Genomic DNA, 21,214 nt, shown 5'->3' with positions numbered 1-21,214 from the left:
TTAATTTTCATATCGGTACTCATAGTTCCTTTTTTCTGTTCTTGTTCGGGTTCCTTTCATGTTGTTATTTGCTTTTAACATAATAACATTAAAGATTATATATTTTTTTTAATTTTTCAAGTGTATTACTTTTCATATGCTTGTAATTTTATTAGGCTTATAAAATAATAATTATATTAATTTAGAATTTTAATTTTTGTGAAAGACATATTAATTTTTAATATTGCTTAATTAATGTTATTAGTTTTATTAAATAACTTTTTACATAATTTTTTCATCAATCTTTTTCTTTTATTTATTTATTTTTATTTTCATAGTTTTATGCGAGTCCACATGTGAGAAATCTCATGGAGCTTATTTGTTTGTCTTTTTCATAAAAGATGAGGTGGTTTTGTTTTTAGGCCCACATGGATTGCACCAACCCCTAATGAATAAATGATCTAGACGGGATTTCTTTCAAAGATTTACAAGTTTGATTTTAATGGGGCAAAATTGGATCTTAATGGGTCTTACAAGTTGGATGTTAGCAGGGTTATAACATTCCTTCCAAGCCAAAGAGCCGAAAAAGAAATGTTGCAAAACCAATAGCCAACTAATTCAATATCTCGGTGAATTTATGGTCAATTCGGGGAGGGTTTCTCCCATGAACATTGATGGGAATGAGATTTTGGGGGTTAATCAAAATCCATTTTCCTTAATAAATTAATCCTAAGGCCTGTGGGTTATGGCCCACTAAGCCTATCGAAAGCGCTTTGAGGCTAGAAGCCTTTAGAAATCATGGACCACACATATATCAGAGGCTTTACACTATCGAGAGCGTTACATATACTTTTAGGCCTTAAAAACCCCGTGGCCATACAATTATCGGAACACAGGAAATACATGGGAAGGACCACGAAAACCCCGCTATGAACCCATGGGCTAGACTTCAAATATCATAACTCTGCACCTATCTCTCTATCGGGTCTGTCTTCTACTTGCCGCAGCATTGTTCCGATGCCAACACCTCCGATCCAACAAAGCTCCGATCGTTGACCGATGCATATCGGCGATATTGCCATAGCGCTCATCGACATATCGGCCATCACTCTTCCCTACTCTATGACCTTCCTATTTGCGATTGGAAATTTGATCACAACCGTCGATCCTAGATCTGATCCGACAATTGTCATTCAATCCCAATCCACTATCGCATTATCGTTTCAATGCTTCTTCACCGATGCGATATATCGGTGATCGCCCATCGACACTCCTTGAAGTCTGAGGCCCAGCCCTTTAGAAATGATTTCTGCTGATGCGATAACTCTGTTCCCACAGACATGATCCTATCCGCCATTTGAAGGAATTCTATGTTAAAACACAATTCTACCACTGTCTGCCAAGCACGGATAAATTTCATAAATATCTCTAGGTCGCCATCTTTCCTTCTCGTGATCGATGGTCGATTAACCTGCAACATATGAACACACTTATAACGTTGGCTTCCAGGCCATTAACACACATATATATATGAAACAGAGACAGGCGCACAGTGCAACACTGAAAAACACATATATTATATTAACACAACACACTTACAGTTAAGGCATTTCAGCCTTAGAATAGAGTCTCTCTCGACTACATTATATCTATATCACTCTCTCCTCTCTACTTTGAACACGCAAGTTCAACACATATATATAAGAACATTGGATCAGATCATAGTGAAGGATCCGATCATATCCTCTAACAAAAAGCCCCAAAGCTCTCATTACATGCATGCATATCACAGAATGTATATTGATAATACTCCTCAAGACCTTTATCCATTTTTGTCCATCTTTAAATCTTTTTTAAAACAGATTTTCCCCTGTTCTGCTCCCCTTGTCCACATCTTTCTCTTCGCTCCGCTTTGGATTCCTCCCTTTGACTAAGGGTGCTAGATGCTCCTAATGGGAATGAGATTTTGGGGGTTAATCAAAATCCCTTTTCCTAAAAAAAATCAATCCTGAGGCCTGTGGGTTATGCCCAACATAACCTATCGGAAGCGCTCGCAAGGCTTTAAGCCTTCATGATCATGGACCATTTAACATTATTAGAGCCCATATAATTATTGGGCTTTATTACCATCGGAAGCATACATATGCGACTTAATCCATAGACCCCCTTTTCCCATTCCACTATCGGAATACAGAAACATCATGTAAATCTCGCACCTAACTAATATGCTGGACTTTAAATTATATGTACCTGAATCTACAGATCGTCTGGTCCGCCAGCTTAAGCGCTACTCCTTTAGACCCTCGATACACCCGATCTTTGATCACTTCTTCCCGATATCGGCAATGTCGCATTATCGGCCCATCGCATATCGGCAGTCGCATTCCACCGTCCCTTGACCTCGGTTAAGTGCGATCGCCGATCACACCTGACTTTTGATCGTCGATTTGTCACTATTAACGAATCAACCTTTCACTATTCCATTGTCCAAGTCCTTCAGCTTCTCCGATATGCCATCGCCGATCACATCTGGGCTGTCGATATGGGCTTCCGATCCGACAATCCAAGATCCATCCCTATATCGCTGATCGCTCGCTATGATGGTCAGGTTTTGATAGCACCCTAAGGCTTCCGCCGATGAGAAATGATCAGGACCGTTGATCTCACAGATCTAGCAGATCCTGTGTATCATTTCTCTAGCCTCCGCTTGGACTTAATCTCACCGTTTTGATGGAATATGTGCTTTAAACCAGTTCCTCTGCCACACCTGCATTCATAAACGACTCCAAATATAAAAATATTCTATTGGATCGTCATCAATCCTACTGTGGTCGATGGTCGATCAACAATCTTTCACAATTGGGATTAAACCCTCAGCACACATATACACATAACAGATTTAAAGGAAACATCCTACAGAGACACGCGGGAAACACAAAACACATATATATTATATAGTAACAATTCTAAGGCATTTCAGCCTTAGCACAGGCTTGCCTATTGCTACATCACAACACCTCTGAATTCACAATTTCTATTCTATATTACTCTATCTCTCCTTTTTCTGAACATGCAGGTTCGTGACACACACACACACACACACACACACATATATATATGGAAGCATTGTTGGATTGGATCACAGAAGGATTTGATCAATCCTCTAGCCAAAAGCTCGAAAGCTCTCTATGCATACTTGCATATAACACATGGCAGATTACATTTTATAAAGTCTTCTTGAGACTTTATCTACTCCATTTTTTTCTCTGTTCTAAAACAGAAAAGTCCCTGTTTTGCTTCCTGGTCCACGTCCTCCTCTTTGCTCTGCTTCGGATTCCTCCCTTTAACTAAGGGTGTTGGATGCTCCTGCACCAGACTCTCGAGGCACAAAAATCTATGACCTCCTTGTCATATGATTCTCCTTGTTCTTAGCAATTCTACCCACTTCACTTCTTCAGTGGAACTGCTTTTATGATCTTCTATGAGCTGCAACCAACCCTTTACAACAGTAAGTCCTCCTTGTTGCCACTTACCTCACCAGGCTATCCTCTGGACTTGGTATTTTGGCAAGCTCTATGGTTCTCTCCTCAAACCTCTTTTTGACTAACAATTCTACCCAACACTTCTTTTGCTGGAATTGTTATCTCTAAGATAACTCTACCCACAATCGCAACTATGGAGCTGCCTCAACAACTTCTACCCAACCGCAGTTGGAAGTTGTTCTCAGCTTCTCTTGAGCACTCCTTTCTCTTAGGCTGCTACAAATATTCTCACTTTCTGTTGTCATTCTCTGTGGGATAGTAAGACCATAACTCTCCAGCTCTATCAATTGTACCTCCTTCTCCTCTGCTTTCTCTCTGTAATCCTTCTTTAATCCTCCTTTGCACGCAAAATATTCTTCTGCTTTGATACCACTTGATGGGAATGAGATTTTGGGGGTTAATCAAAATCCCTTTTCATTAACAAATTAATCCTGAGTCCTGTGGGTTATGGCCCACTAAGCCTATCGGAAGCGCTGTGAGGCTACAAGCCTTTAAAAATCATGGACCACACATATATCGGAGGCTTTACACTATCGGGAGTGTTACATATACTTTTAGGCCTTAAAAACCCCGCGGCAATACAATTATCGAAACATAGGAAATACATGGGAAAGACCATAAAAACTTCGCTATGAACCCATGGGCCAAACTTCAAATATTATAAGTCCACACCTATCTCTCTGATCACATACTCATACTCATTCATGCTTTTTAATGAATGTGCAAACAAATTATTACATCTTCCTGTCTCCATGGCTACTTGAGACACATCTTCTTCTTCAGAAACTGTAACTATAGCTTCTATTATACCGTCAGGTTCTCTCATCAATTTCTCCAGCAGTTTAATCTCCTCTTCACACTTAGCAAGCACTTCATCACAATTCTCTCTTCTTCCAGCTTCATCCTTTACATGCTGTGTTACAATATTAAAATATTGTCTTCCTTCGACCCTTGTACTCTCAAGGTCTTTTTGCTGTAGCAAATCACTACTTCCCTCATTCAAGTGGTCTTCTTCATCACACTCTATTCTCCTAGAGTACTCCTCCGGACTTTCGACATCTTCAAAAGACTGTCCATCTTCTGTAAAACACTCCTTTCTTAGTGTTCTTTTTCCCTTCGCTATGTCTTTCCCATAGACTTCCTCTTCCTTAACATTTTTTAGTAGATGTTCTTCTTCTTCACCGACTGTCTCAACAACTTTCATGGCTATTTCCACTATGCCTATCATCATGTTGAACTGATGATCTTTTACTATGCTTTCAGCTAACATAGTCTCTTCCTCAAGTTTGCCTTCAGTCCCTTGCTATTCTAAATCCTTCAGATGATTTAGAAATTTCACGATTGTCTCCTCTTCAATCTCTTCGAGCCCTTCACTTGGTTGCTTGATATCTTTCTCCAGTTGTATATGAGATCTATCTATCTCATCTTTTTCCAAAATAGAATTTAGATTTTGTTGGTCTTCCTCCTTCTTCATGACAATATCAGCCAATTGTTATTGAAAATGAAATTAACTCAGACAAATAGATAAAGCACACATAAAAACCAGACAAAAATATTGGCGGAAAAGGCTTCAGCCTCAGGTATTCTCTCTCACATTTTCATTCATTTTTTTTTAATAATTGAATATAGTGTTACAAATAAATAGATGAGAGGTAGTGTTCTCAAGATAGTGCGTGCTATCTTAAACACTTTTGGTTGAGATAATTTCTCCTTTGGTTGACATAATTTCTCACCAGACACACACCACTATAGGAGTTATCTAAACTAACTCCTATCTTAGAGGAACAACCCAAGAGTTAGGCACAAATTCCTAACTTGGAATATTTAATTTATTTATTTATTTTTGGATTTATTATTGTTTTATGAGAGAGGCTAACAATTTTCCTTCACCTACAAACATGCACAGATTGTTAGATTTAAAATCATCAGACCTTTTGGTCTCACTTGAAGTTTTAGTCTTCAAGTCTTCATCTTTACTTTCTCCTAGAATTTCTCCTTGTTTTGGTTCACAAATGGATTCTTCCATTTCTAACTCAACTTCCTTGAGTTTTCCCTTCAGCCACCTTACTTGCTTTTGCTGTAGCCTTCTCTGCATCTCATGCCATTCCACTGGCTTCTTCCTCAAGACCCAACCTAGTGTCTGGCTTTCCTCAAGCATTCTCCTTAATGCATTGAGTTGTTCTTTTAATCCAGCAACCTCTTTGTCAATTTCTTCTTGACTCATCTATTAGGATCCCATATTGTCTATTTTTGACCTTATATTTTGTCATTATATTACCCTCTTCAACCCTTACTTGAAAGCCTTTGCTAGTATTTTGACTTAATCATTCCAAAAGGTATATAGTAACTCTCCTCATTGCTATATGTTTAATTATTCAACATGTAATCATGCTATCTTTATAATTGATCCTTGAAGTTGACTAAGTTGCTGAACAATTGTTGAAATTGCCTAACTGGCAGGACCACATTTTGCAGTTGCTGAAACAGCGGAAACAACACAAACTACAAAGTTGAAACAGAAAGAACAGCACGAACCTCGAAGCTGAAATAACAAGAACAGCATGCGAACTTCGAGGAGACAGCTGAGAATTGCGTAACAAATTTGCAATAGCAAAGGAGTCTGACCGATTACTACATTGGTCGTAATGATCATGATCCACATGACTATAACAACATTCTGTTAACGAGAACTAATTTCCCTATTTTTGGTACAAAGGGTTGAACTAGAATGTATAATGAAAATCTTTTGTAATAGATGTCTCCTCTATAAAGAGGAGACATCTACATTAGAGAGGGATGTATGGAGAGAGGATGAACAAGCCGTAACACAGGAATTGTAGTGAAGGGATGAGACTGAATCTTTCTTGTAATATGGTATATTTACAGATGAATAAAGTTCTGTTCTGAGTATTTCATCTTAGTTTCTGTGTCCTGGGGAATCTTGTCAAAACGAAGGGGCCCACCTTCATCACAAGATTCACCCATCTTCTTTCTGTTGTGTGTTGTGTGTGTGATTTCTGTTTATATCTTATTCAAGAGTACTGCTTCTAATGATATTTTGCTGAGACTATGATTTCCTTTTAACTAATTGATGCTGTATATGAGTGCCTCACCGGTGATTAGGATTTACAGAGTGTATTGGTGAACTGGATAACAGAGGCAAGTGCTGAAAGTCCTTACTCTGAGGATAGGGTCCTGATCCTTTGTTACAGGATAGCCATCACTCCCTTTTGCAGATTTGTTTTCTTTAATTAATTATCTGTTCTTATTCCATTCCTGCAACAAGCTGTAACTGCTGTAACACAGAGTAGGGGTTTAATAGGGAGTGAACTTTTTATACTACAACTTTTAATACTATTAAGATTGAGTACATACAGTAGGTAGTCACCTTTGGAATAATCAGACTTTCCCGGGTTGATAATTTATGTGGCACTCGACTGTTTTATTAATAAACAATTAAAGTGACCAACATCATCCTCTCCCCATTTTCTTTGGCATCCTCTTTCTTATATCCTCTACTATGGCTTCTCTTTGAACCTCTGCTATGACTATTAGCATTCATCTTCTTCTCTTATTTCTTCATGAGCTCCTTTGCAACATATGAACACACTTATAACGCTGGCTTCCAAGCCATTAGCACACATATACATATGAAACACAGACAGGCGCATAGTTCAACATTGAAACACACATAAATTATATTAACACAACACGATTACAACTAAGGCATTTTAGCCTTAGAACAGAGTCTCTCTTGACTACATTATATCTATATCACTGTCTCCTCTCTACTTTGAACACGTAGGTTCAACACATATATATAAGAACATTGGATCAGATCACTATGAAGGATCCGATCATATCCTCTAAAAAAAATCCCAAAAGCTCTCATTACCTACATGCATATGGCAGAATATATATTGATAAGTCTCCTCAAGATTTTATCCATATTTTTCCATCTTTAAATCTGTTTTAAAACAGATTTTTCCCTGTTTTTCTCCCCTGGTCTACATGTTTCTCTTCGCTCCTCTTTGGATTCCTCCCTTTGACTAAGGGTGGTGGATGCTCTTGCATCAGACTCCCGAGGCACAAAAATTTATTACCACCTAGTCATATGCTTCTCCTTGTCCTTAGCAATTCTACCCACTGATACTTCACTTCCTCAGTGGAACTGCCTTCATGGTCTTCTGTGAGCTGCAACCAAGCCTCTGCAACAACAAGTCCTCCCTGCTGCCACTTACCTCACCAAGCTCTCCTCTAGACTTGGTATTTTGGCAAGCTCTATGGTTCTCTCCTCAAACCTCTTGCTGACTAACAATTCTACCCAACACTTCTTTTGCTGGAATTGTTATCTCTAAGATAACTCTACCCACAATCGCAACTGTCGAGCTACCTCAACAACTTCTACCCAACCGTAGTTGGAAGTTGTTCTTAGCTTCTCGTGAGCACTCCTTGCTCTTAGGTTGCTACAAATCTTCTCACCTTCTATTGTCGTTCTCTGTGCGATAGTAAGACCATAAATATCCAGCTCTATCAATTGTACCTCCTGCTCCTTCTTCTTTCTCTCTAGAATCCTTTCGCTTCTCTTACACGCAGAATCTTCTTCTGCTCTGATACCACTTGATGGGAATGAGATTTTTGGGGTTAATCGAAATCCCTTTTCCTTAATAAATCAATCCTAAGGCTTGTGAGTTATGGCCCACTAAGCCTATCAGAAGTTCCTTAAGGCTACAAGCCTTTAAAATTCATGGACCACAGCTATATCGGAGGCTTTACACTATCGGGAGCGTTACATATACTTTTAGGCCTTAAAAACCCTGCGGCCTTACAATTATCAGAACACAAGAAATACATGGGAAAGACCAGGAAAACCCCGGCTACGAACCCATGGGCCAGACTTCAAATATTATAAGTCCACATCTATCTCTCTGTCGGGTCCGTCTTCCACTTGCCGTAACGCTATTCCGATGCCAACACGTATGATCCAAAAGAGCTCCAATCGCTGACTGACGCATATCGATGATATCGCCATATCGCTCATCGACATACCGGCCATCACTATTCGCTGATCTATGACCATCCGATTTGCGATTAGTGAGTTGATCGCAACCATCGATCCTAGATCTGATTCGATGGTTTTTGTTCAATCGTAATCCACTATCGCATCATCATTTCAATGCTTCTTCACCGATGCGATATATCGATGATCGCCCATCATCACTCCTTGAAGTCTAAGGCTCGACCCTTTAGAAACGATTTCTATCGATGTGATAAATCCGTTCCCACAGACTTGATCCTATTCGCAATTTGAGGGAATTCTACGTTAAAACACAGTTCCACCACTGTCTGCCAAGCACGCATAAATTTCATAAATATCTTTGGGTCACCATCGATCCTTCTTACGATCGATGGTTGATCAACCTCCAACATATGAACACACTTATAACACTAGCTTCCAAGCCATTAACACACACATATATATATATATGAAATGTAGACAGGCACGAAGTTCAACACTGAAACACACATATATTAAATTAACACAAAACGATTACAGCTAGGGCATTTCAGCCTTAGAACAGAGTCTCTCTCGACTACGTTATATCTATATCACTCTTGCCTCTCTACTTTGAACACGTAGGTTCAACACATATATATAAGAACATTGGATCGGATCACTGTGAAGGATCTAATCCTATCCTCTAACAAAAAACCCAAAGCTCTCGTTACATGCATGCATATGGCAGAATATATAGTGATAATTCTCCTCGATACTTTTATCCATCTTTTTCCATCTTTAAATTTGTTTTAAAATAGATTTTTCCCTGTTTTTCTCCCCCGGTCCACGTCTTTCTCTTCCTCCACTTTAGATTCCTCCCTTTGACTAAGGGTGTTGGATGCTTCTGCATCAAAAACTCTCTTTCCTCCTCTAAAATCTCAATGATTAAGTTTCTCACATGGATTATAAGGGACCTAATGGAAAAATTAAGCATCACATTCTAGAAAGCAAGACTACTAAAGAAAATTTGGATATCCTTTTAATGTAAGAGACCAAATGTGATCACGTCATTCTATGTTAACTAGTCCACTTAGCTAGTTGGGTTGCATGCAACCTACTAAGAGTTCAACTTATATATTTTGCATTTCTCCGAAATAATGTTTTGATCGAGCACCCACTACTTAGTCCCATGCAGATGATAAATGCCCTCGAGAATGTGCTTTGCATGAAGGGATGAAATGGAGATCCAATTTATGCCTACTATTTGCCCATTGTCCATGTAATTCTATTAACCTAATCAAGCCATGCTACTTAAATATTATTTCCCATATCTTATTGCAGTACCATACCAACATCATGCATTTCCATACTAACTGTTTACCATGAGCCCATGCATGAAAACCATAACCTTGACAACAACAGATTTTACCCAAAGAAAGCACAACCCACTCCGATACCACCCTGTAACTACCTCCTCCCACATTTACCCACTTTCACTGGCTTTCCTGGGGTAAGCATGAGCTGAGGGTCATTATGATAAGACTCAAACTCCTATATGACCTTAAGAAAATCGATTCGAAAACATAGACCTTATTGACTTCCCTCACGTGTTACATGACCTCCCAAAGCTACCCAACCCTTGAGCTAACTCTCTTTTTCATTGACCTAGGCTCTCAGTCGCTCCCTTGGAAAGGCCTCTAAGGGATTGTAAGCCTCTAGTTGCTACCATAGGCCTGCTTCCTAGTGACTATGGAATTTTCCAGTTAGTCTGTGACAACGACCTCGAATGTTGAGCCATTTTTTCAGGGCTAAGACTCAAGCCTCTACCAAGAAGTCAAGGAAACTTCTAAAAATGGTGAATAACATAGAAACGAAGCTTCTAAACCAAAAAATTCAACAAAGACTTGAATTTACCCCTCCCAACCAAGACAAACATTCCGTCAAACACATGGTGAACATGCAACCTACAAGTCATGAATTCATATCTAAACATAGGGATATGAAACTTATCTGAGGTTCAACTAGAAGGACCAATGGCTTCTCACAATAGTTTCCATAACACCAATTAGTTCATCCATTCATTAATAAGACTTCCATAATTAAAATGTGATAATGGCCATACTTAGATTTGTCATATAACTATGATTATAACAACCATAGTGTCAAGTAGATAATAAAGACAGAATACCATTAAAGCCACATAATAACAAGTATAATTACTCATCAAAGAAAAGAGAAACTTATACCTTATTAACCATATATAAAAGTCAACCAAGTCAAGGACTTCCATGTACCGCCCGCCTATAGATTTGGTTGAACCAAATATTTCTCTCAACCAATCACCCCCTTGCCATATTCCAAGAATCAATATGAGATGTCATTGGATAAACCAATTCATAGAAAAAAAAGGGAATCCATAGCTTAAACCACCCCCACCCTCACCATACCATGATCTCACCTAAACTGGTCCCGAGATCATTAAAACCAAACTGAGCTTGGATGACTCAGAATTCATTCACCATCCCTTGAGGAATTTTTCTATCTCAACCCACCTATTGAGGGCATCCCAGAGAAAACCATATCCACACCCAACCCTTGGGCGTTTCTTGAGACCACCCCACCTAGATCCAAAACCTTTCGGCAATTGAAATCTTAACCAAGAAAAAGTCCCCTCACACCATGGCTGTTCGGAAATGGCAAGGTAATGTTAAAACCATTGTTGAAACCTAGAAAAAACCATTCCAATGACAACAAAGGAACCAAATACACACATGCACATACCATGCATGCGAAAACCAGCTAGGAAATCATACATGCAATCTGTAACCTGCAAGTATTCTCGTTGAAGCTACTTGATGCAATGTTTCCTTGCTTGATTCTTGCTTTCCTTGTCCTTCCTTTACTTTCCTTTTCCTTCATTTTCTTGCTTGCTTCCCTTCTCTTCTTGGTGCCTTGCTCCTCTTTGAGACTAATTCCAAAATAAAACTAACAAAAGACCCTTAATCGATGCTCTGATGTAGTTTTATTATTGATTTCTCTAATTTCTTCAATTTCCTTCATTTTCCTTCAATCTCCTCCTTACATGAAACTTGTGACCTTTCACCTTCCTTTTGTCCCATTTTCCTTTATTTTCATAAATAAAATACCAATAATGCCTTTTTTCCTTTTCGAAGACTTTGCTAATTTTCCCTTAGCCATAATACATAACAAGTGATGCCTACTAGGATGTTTTACCCAACATTAAACTCGAAATACAGGTCCTATGACCTTGGTATTATTTTGTCTTTATTAACTTTATTACATGAATGTTTAGCCCATGTTTGTTAGACACAATTAATAATAATATACATATCCATAAATTTAAAGAGAAATAAAACCATGATAGTGTATATTTTGGATTTTCGAATATAGTTTCATTAGATCTATTTTGACGAATTATATAGTAGAATATCAATGGATAAAATTAAATTTATCTAGTAATCACATAATAATAAATTGAATTCTAATGGCTAAACTAAGGTTAATGGTATATTTAATCAAATAAGGTTGTTGGAGGGGAGACACTTGATCCTAGAAAGATGTGTGATGGTGACTAACAACATATCATAAAAATTGATTAGTTAGCAAGGGAATTGGATTTAGTAGATCCATGAGGATCTACTCAAAATCAATATCACTCGTTTACAAGCATAGTAAAAGGGAAATTTACACCTATCATTTTAGATATGTGTGTGAGCCGACTAATCACTAACCAAGTCCTAACTTGCACAAATAATACTTGTGTGTCATGAAGATAGTTTAATAGTTTATAAAGGTGGGGATGTGAGGGAATCGAGGTACAGGAGAGTCATCACAAGGACCACCTCCTCCAAGAACCCCATTTACATCACCGGTGATAGTTGTCATATTGTGCTTCATAGAGGTAATTAATACCAAACAACTTAGTTGGACCTAGAGCACCTTCCATCTGGGGTGAGAAATCCTGAAGGATCAACCGACTTTAATAGAGGATCTCCAACTAAGGACATTACTAGGGAGCTTCAAAATATTAAGCTCCCAGAATTTGCTAGAAGTCATGTGAGCGAACAAGTAGAACCTAGGTTGGAGGAAATAACAAGATGTTTCACAGTAAGAGAGTATAATTCCAATTTGAAGGCTAATATAGAGATATACCAACTAAGTGATAGTGATATTAATTCATATTATAATTGATAAAAGAATTAGTACCATTCTAAATTTTTTAATGATAAGAATTATTTCATTTAGGTTACTAAATATAACTAGATTCAATTGATTTTGTTATATTACAAACAATTTATTTAGAAGAATACTCACCATATGGATTTTACATGAAAGAAAAATCAATTAATGATAATTCATATTGGTAACCTATTTTATAATGAAGAATATATTTTCATATTTAAAAATATGAAATTTATAAATAATATTGTTAAGAATTAGCATAAATTTTATCCTCTTAATGTTTGAGAAATTTCTAATAAAATATATTTATGTAAATATAATTTTTTGTTTTGTTTGTCAAGTTAGATATTACAACATGCTTGACATTTGGCTTGAGAAACCATGACCTAGGGGCATATAAGCCATCAAAATCACCACAGGATCACACACTGCATTTTTTTCCCACAAATTGGTGACTTTCACATCACGGAGTAACTTAACAGCACACCTGATCACCGCCAAAAGATCTTTTATAAATAGAATTATTTTAATTAATATTAAGTCACAATTAAAATGCATTTATATAAATATAGTTATTCTAATTAGCAAAATGTCTAACATTGTTAGTATTATATTCAGTGTGAGTCAATTTAAGCCAAGTAGTAAGGTTTATAAGTGGAGAGTTGTAATGCTATGTGATTAGTAGATCCACTATTAAACAAGTATATATTTATATTCACTAATCATGGAAAGAGTACAACATCTCATTTCAAGTTTCTTTAATTTCATCTTGTCGGTTTCGAGATGCTTAACCCACCTGTGAATCATGGCGGTTGGGGCATTAAAAACACCGCCTTTTTCAACTTACCATTGCTTCTAAAAAAAATGACAAGCGGTTAGTGGTGATGGCCTCTAGAATCAAATCATAATGGCTAAATATCTCCAAAACAAGGATCTCATCGGTTGGCTATGTGTCAGTGCTTCAGACCCTCCATATATCTGATTATCATGGCGCAGTCTCCTTCACACTAAGCATTGGTTGTTTGGGAATCTCAGATGGGACATTGGCTCAGGATCCATCCCAGAGATAGGCCGAGAATTGCTCTCAGGCATGACTGGTCCACATTTATTAACTCCTCCTCTGATTACATTTATGCATAATCATGAAATTTTTTGATTAAAGATATTACAAATGCTTATCTTTCCTCTCCTTCATTCATTCATTGGAACTATTCAACTGAGCTAAATATTCCAAATCCCTTAATTCTATAATGGAAATTATATATTACTAAGCTCAAAATCTCTGGGATTGTCATCTTTGTTAAGAAATTTACGGCAGAGAGATAAATTGTTATTGAGATTTACAGAGATTTATAGAGAGGAATAATAAAATAACCAACAACAATACACATAAATATTATACACATAATATTTATTGGAAAACCCCAAATCTGGGGAAAAGCCCAACCCAATGAGTTCTCATTAGCATTGGCCAAAACCCTGGCCAATCTGGTCAAGTGAGTCTTCACCACTCACCTCCAGGCCTACATTACAATGAAGTATTCCCATCCTTTTATAGGCTCCATTAAATGCAATACCACAGACCATAATACCATGGGTACACTATGCCATGTGCCTAAAACCACTACTATTTAACTAGGTCAACCTTGACTCAAACCCCGAGTCAATTTTACCTAACAATTCCCCCCTTAAAGTTGACTTGGGGTTCTTTGACTAAACCCTACCAAAACCTGCTAAGTGAGACAATCCTGCTCACTCTAGCCCTTAACCCCTTCAAATTTTTTACCTGCGAATTGTTAACTCGACATCCCCTTATTACCTAGGTCTAACCTAGAATTTATAGGTAATTACCTAGGGGTACGCATGCCTTACTAGGTCTTACAGCAGTATGCCCATTTTCATGCAAATTAAAATTTTCACTCCATTATAATAAATTTTTTTTTTTTTGTTTACCCTTGTTGCTATCTTTGTACATATGACATCATTTTCCATACAAAAAGAACCCATATACCGAATTACATGGGTCACCATCGACTATAACCGCCAATTATCTAGGCATTCTTTTTTAGGTACATGGTCCATCAATTAATTATTCCACGTGCACATATCCTCCTCATGCACTGAATCTCTCATGACCCAATAGTGTGTAACTTTGCTTCACAATCTATGGCTTTTGATCCATCTGCAAGCAAAACTTAATTATCTCTATATCTACCAGGCCAATACAAACCCTTGGTAACAAAAAATGTCGTTCAGAAGCCAACTTAGCTCTGATACCAGTTGTTAAGAAATTTACGGTAGAGAAATAATTTTTTATTGAGATTTACTGAGATTTACAGAGACGAATAATAAAATAACCAACAACAATACACATAACATTTATCAAGGAAAACCCCAAATCCAGGGAAAACCCCAACCCAGTGAGATCTCATTAGCATTGGCCAAAACCCTAGCCAATCCGGCCAACTGAGCCTTCACCACTCACCTCCAATCCTACATTACAATGAAGTATTCCCATACTTTTATAAGCTCCATTAAATGCAATACCACGGACCATAATACCATGGGTACACTATGCCATGTGCCCAAAACCACTACTATTTTACTAGGTAAACCTTGCCTCAAACCCTAAGTCAATTTTACCTAACAATCTTTCCAAAAGAAGACAAATTTATTTTCTTTGGTGGCTCACAACAGGGAAAGGTAATTGTTAATGAGACATATAGGATAATGACCTAGCCCACCACACAAATTTTGTTTTTATCTTGGCTTGCTTGGTCATGGAAATGGAATTTTCTTTTTAAAATCAAGTGTTTGTCATGGTTGGTGGTTCACAACGAGATTCTAAGCTAGGAAATCCTATGCAAGAGGGGATATTAGGGCTTGGGGAGATGCAACCTTTGCATTTGCTCCAGAGAGGACATCCATCACCTCTTTCTTCAGTATCGCTTTGCTAAATAGGTTTGGACATGTCTTATACACTTGATCAACTCCGTTGTAGTTTGGGATCGCATAGAAATTGTCTTTTGCCTTGGTAGGTGGACAATGGGTCATCAAACCCATAGGACATTGACTTTCTTTATCATTTGGGAGATTTGGCTATCTAGGAATGCTCTTATCTTTGAGCAAGTGATGTCTGATATCTAGAGGACCAATTGTAGAATCATATCTTACTATCTAGAGTATTCTTACTTTTTTCCTACGAATTCTAAAATCTCTCGTCCACCTCGCAATATATTGTCTACATTTCCTGTCCCTTTTTTTGATGTCAACCTTCTTTTGGTCTCTGTGGATGTGGTATAGTCATTCATTTAAGGTGAGTGAGCTCATACAAATTTCACATGCACTATGGCAATGGCTAGAATACTTGTGCTTAATTACTCACAGTCTGAGGGGTCTTGCACTATGCTAATTGGCTCGGCCTTAGGGATTTTACAGTTTTTGGAGAATCTAAATGTGTCATTGATTAGGAAAATGATAGAGGTTCTTTAAACTCTACAACTCTCAACTCATGGAAAAGAAGAACTAAGTCCTTGATCAAAGTTTTCCACTCTGGCCCCATCTCCCACATCTATTGGATCCAAAATTGCAAAACCAATCTACTCTCCAAAGAAGTTTGTAGTTCAAACCCTAAGTATAGGATCAACTTCCAGTTTTTTGGATCTGGCATTTTGCAATGTAAAGTTCACAATATGATATAACATGTCGGTTATTGTCATGATTTTTAGTATACTCTATTTTATTTGAACATTTTCCTCGGTTTTCGAATTTCTATATGTTGCACCTTGCATTTTAGATTGTTCATAGTAGCTACAACATACATTTTTGTATGGCGGCAAGTTTCAATTTTATAGAGGACTTGGACTAGCCAGAGTGAGAATATCCATATTATAGAATATGCACTTTCTCTACAAAATTAATTGAAAACCTTTTTTGTGTTTTGAAAAATATAATCTAAATCCCAATCAACCAGTTATTTTTTTAATAATTCTGAAAAGATGGAAATAACGTGTTACAAGCTCTTTAATTATTTTTCTTATCTTTACTGACATGGATTTTTCTTATCTCTACAGACATGGTGGTGTTATGAGGATGTACGACTTGAGGGTGGATCACTGTCAAGATACTATCTCTCATATTCTTAAAGTGTAGTAAATATTCTATAGCATGGGAAATGTTGGTTACTTTACTGGACGTTTGGTGTCCATTTTCGTTATCGTATACAATGATGGTATGCATATGCTAGCATGCATGCATGATATCGCTATCCATGGCATGTTTTAAAATTAAGCGCGGGACAACCAATGTTTGAAATATGGTGCCCTCCATGATCAATAATATGCCATAAATAAAATATTAAATATTTATTACTCTATTTACTATTTGTTTGTTCCACACATATGTTGGAAGCTCAAGGTTTTGCATGATTTTGATCAGCCTAAAGATCCTCGTAATTTTTTTTACAAGGTAGATACCCAATTTATATTAAAAGGTTAAGAATAAATTATTAAATAGAGAGGAATTATAATGTTTAAATATTTTTGTAGGTTAAGTTTAATTAAATGATTAAAAAATATATCATAAAGAATTTGATTTTTATATTAATATTTAAAATGTATTTTTATTGTATTTTCAATTTTAATAATTTTTTAATTTTGTTGAAGTTATATTAGTTATCAATGCTTTTAAATTTACAAAAAATATGCCTCTTATAAGTTGTAAAGTTCAGAAGTTTTTAGTTTTGAAAGTAGTTACATAAACTAAAACATGGTGATCATATGAAAGAAAGTTTAGAAATTTTTAGCTTGTCACAATGAAGTGATGTTTGAGAAATTGTGATGTATCACATAAATAATAATATAGTGGGAGATGGAACAAACTGATTTTGAGTGAAACATTATTGTCATAATCAATGAAAGTTTGAGAGCAATGTGTCCATTTCAATTTCATGTGAATTACATTTAACAAAAGATTTGGTTTGATTTTCATTGAAAGTATTCTCTCTTTGGGTATGATGCACAATCTATGGCACCATGCTTGAGATATCCAAAGAGGTGCACACTATCACATGGAAAAGACAATTTTTCTGACACAAAATAAAGATTTGGTTGTGGAGAGAAAATATTGAGAGAATGTGATGTGTCACATAGAGAATATTTTTCATGCAAACCTATTGCATGGAGAAGTCTTTTTTCGCAACTTACTGTAGTCTGTGGAAAGAAAACTTGTGTGTGAAACACCAAAAAGAAGAAAATGTTGTGTCATGCTAAAGATTTCTATGGTTCATGAAAAATGCAAAGAAAGTGCCCTTTTTAGAGATGTTATGTATCACAAAAACAAAGAAAAATGATCTTTGTTGCAATGTAGTATTACATAAGAAAATAAAAAATTCCATGAAATATGGTGGCAGAGAGAAAATTGATGCAATATCCAATGAACTAAAATTTCCCTAAGAAAAAATGAAGAAGAAGAAAGTTTTTCTTTGTTGTGGGACAGGAAAATTTATGTTGTGTGTGAAGAAAAATTATGGCAGTGCAATGTATCATATGAAGATAAATTTCAAGATGATGTGATATGCTATAGAGATGGTAATTTTTTTTGGGAAATGTGAAAAGTTGCAGAGAAGGGACAATTGAAAAGCTGCAATTTTTCACAAGTAAAACCATGTGGGGCATGTAATTTAATAAAGGAACGACTCTTGGAAGATGTAAAAATGATCTTTTATCCAAGTTTTTTGGAGAAATTGAATATTTGAAGTGGTTTTTTGTCGTGAACATAAGATTTTTTTAAGAAACCCTAGACTTCATGAAGAACAAATTCCGTTCAATGTGAAATTTTATAAGGAAGAAATGCTTTGCAAGATGATATATGTCTCACAAGAAATAGGATGAGGTGTGATACATCACAAAACTACAAATATTTTAAGCATGTGAAACATTGTATAAATAAAAGATGTGTAAAATTTCATGACTGGAAATGAGACAGTGTGAAACTTCACAAATTGTAAAATGTCATGACCAAATTATCTTTCAACACAAATTCATTTGATTATAAAGAAACTTATGCGATTGTCATTATCATTGTACCCTCTCTCATTCTGTTGTCATGCCTATTTTTCATATTTCATTGTACTCTCTCTGTACTCCATTGATATAAAACGTCTTAAATAGGCTATTCGTTTTACATTAATTCATCATTTCATTGTTCTTTTTTTTGTTTCTTTGGGGTGCGCTCCTCCTTTGTATTTTTCTAGTGGTAATTACTGCATGTCTATGTGGTGTGTGTTTTTTCTAAATACGTATCTCTTAGTGGTGTGTTTTGTCATAGGTGCATGTATGTATTTTTTTGTTATGTTATTTTATTTGTTTTGTATATGTGACTCTACGTGTTGAGTTGTTGTGTGTGAAGTGGGAGAAAGAGTGTTGAAAGAGACCAACATCCATACATGCATTTGTGATTACTACTCAAATTCTAAAAAACATGATCCAAAGGAGTGACGATGGGGCCAACCAAAGGTAACGAGAAGCCTAGATATTTGTTTTTCGTTTCAACCTTTCCTCTAGATTTTATTGATGTATTAATATGTGATTTGTCCTCTGATGGAAGGGAATGTGTTTTTTTTGGTCCTCACTCCCGAGATTTTTACCCAAGAAAGGAATTACTGATGGATTGGTGTGCACTTTAGTCTGGTTGGGTGGTTGGCTAGTGATGAAGATAAGGAAAGGCACAAATGCAAAAGAAAAAATGTGTGCAAGGACAGAAGGTTACACCTCTAATTCCAAATTATCTTTTAATACACTTTCATTTCATTATAACTTATGCGGTTATCACTGCCATTGTGCTCTTTTTTTTGTTATGCCTATTTGTCATATTTCATTGTACAGTCTTGTTCTGTTATCATGCATATTTGTCATATTTCGATGTTTCATGATTTTTAAAGGAATGATGGGATAGGATCCCCATCCATTTTAAGCATGAGGATTCTTCAGTGTTATTAGATATTAGGTTGTTGTAAAAAATTGATGTCCCTGTGCTTCCTCTTGATTGATCAACTCGTATATTCAGCTACATGAGTGTCTTCTAGCATGATATCCTTCTTCGTCTCCTTCTTCATCATCTTATTATAGCATGATAGAGTAAATGCACCTAAAATTCACTCATTACAATACGACATCAATCTGAAAAACCCCTCGCCTAAGATGTTGCATGATGATCCACTTACTGAGGTGGAATTGGGTGACAGGCTGAGAGAGAGTCTCAGTGATTGTGCAATTTCACAACTCAGGCAATCAATTGTTAGGACTGAGCCTTGAGACTACACAATGCATAGTTCAGGCTGGACTAGTCTTGAAGATTACGTAGATAGGGGGTTCAAGAAGCCAGGCTAAGGGCATCAGTACTAAATTTTCCCACTACGTAGTGCTAGAAGGACAGGGAGGCTAGGTTATTGTGCAAATGTACATTTCAGGAGCTCAAGGGCTAATCTCACAGAATGCACATTTTAGGCTTCACTGGAGGAAGTGATAGCATAGTTTTGGAGCTCAGGGGTTGGGCTTGAGCACTAGGCTTGCTTAGTGCACAGCTTTGGCAGGCAGAAACTGCACATTACGTAATTCCAAGGGACAAGTTTGGTGGTTGAGGGCTGTGGCTACGCAATGTGTAATTTAGGCTAGCTGAGAGAGGCTAAGTGTTTAGGTGAGGGATTTTTCCCAAATTTTATTGTGTTAGATCAATTCCATGAAGTTGAAAATTAAAAGCAAGACTCTGAGTATGATCTAACACATATATTACTCGATGACACAACAGGGAACAATCAGAACACATAAATAACACAGTTCCCTCAATGTGACAAATTTGTGATGTTTGGCACCAAGTCTGACACCAAATATACACTTTGTGATGACCGTGATGACACTTGTGTGACAATTATTAAGACTTTGGAAATATTTTTGACACATGTTTTCATGGTAAGACAACCTCATTTACACAAAGATTACCCTTTGAAAACACCAAAACTAGCTTTTGTACATTGGGTGATACTTAACATGCTAAAAGACAACACTTTGATTTTCTCACAAAGGGGGCCAAAACATTTAGAGAAAACTCATGCATGTTCAGGTTGGCTGAGAGAGGCTGAGTGGTTTGGTCAGGGAGCTTTCCCAATTTTGACTAAGTGTCGAATGAGTGCCATGAAGTTGAACAAAACAAGACTTTGAGTATGATATAACACTTATGTTACTTGACGAAACAATAAGGAACACTTAGAACACATGAATAACTCACTTCCCTCAATGCGACAACTTTTCCATGACTGGCACCAAGTGTGACACCAAAGATACACATTGTGATGACTATGATGACACTTGTGCAACAATGCTTAAAACTTTGGATATGAGTGCGACACATGTTTACATGGTAAGACCAACTCATTTACATAAATATTACCGTTTGAAAACACCAAAACTAGATTTTGTACATTGTGCGACACTTA

This window comes from Pinus tabuliformis, chromosome 4_1, assembly GCF_031772625.1.
Source record: "Pinus tabuliformis cultivar Carrire ecotype Pingquan chromosome 4_1, CPIR1, whole genome shotgun sequence".
Classification (NCBI taxonomy): Eukaryota; Viridiplantae; Streptophyta; class Pinopsida; order Pinales; family Pinaceae; genus Pinus; species Pinus tabuliformis.
The sequence above is the reverse complement of the archived record's forward strand: the minus strand, read 5'-3'. Positions refer to the sequence as shown.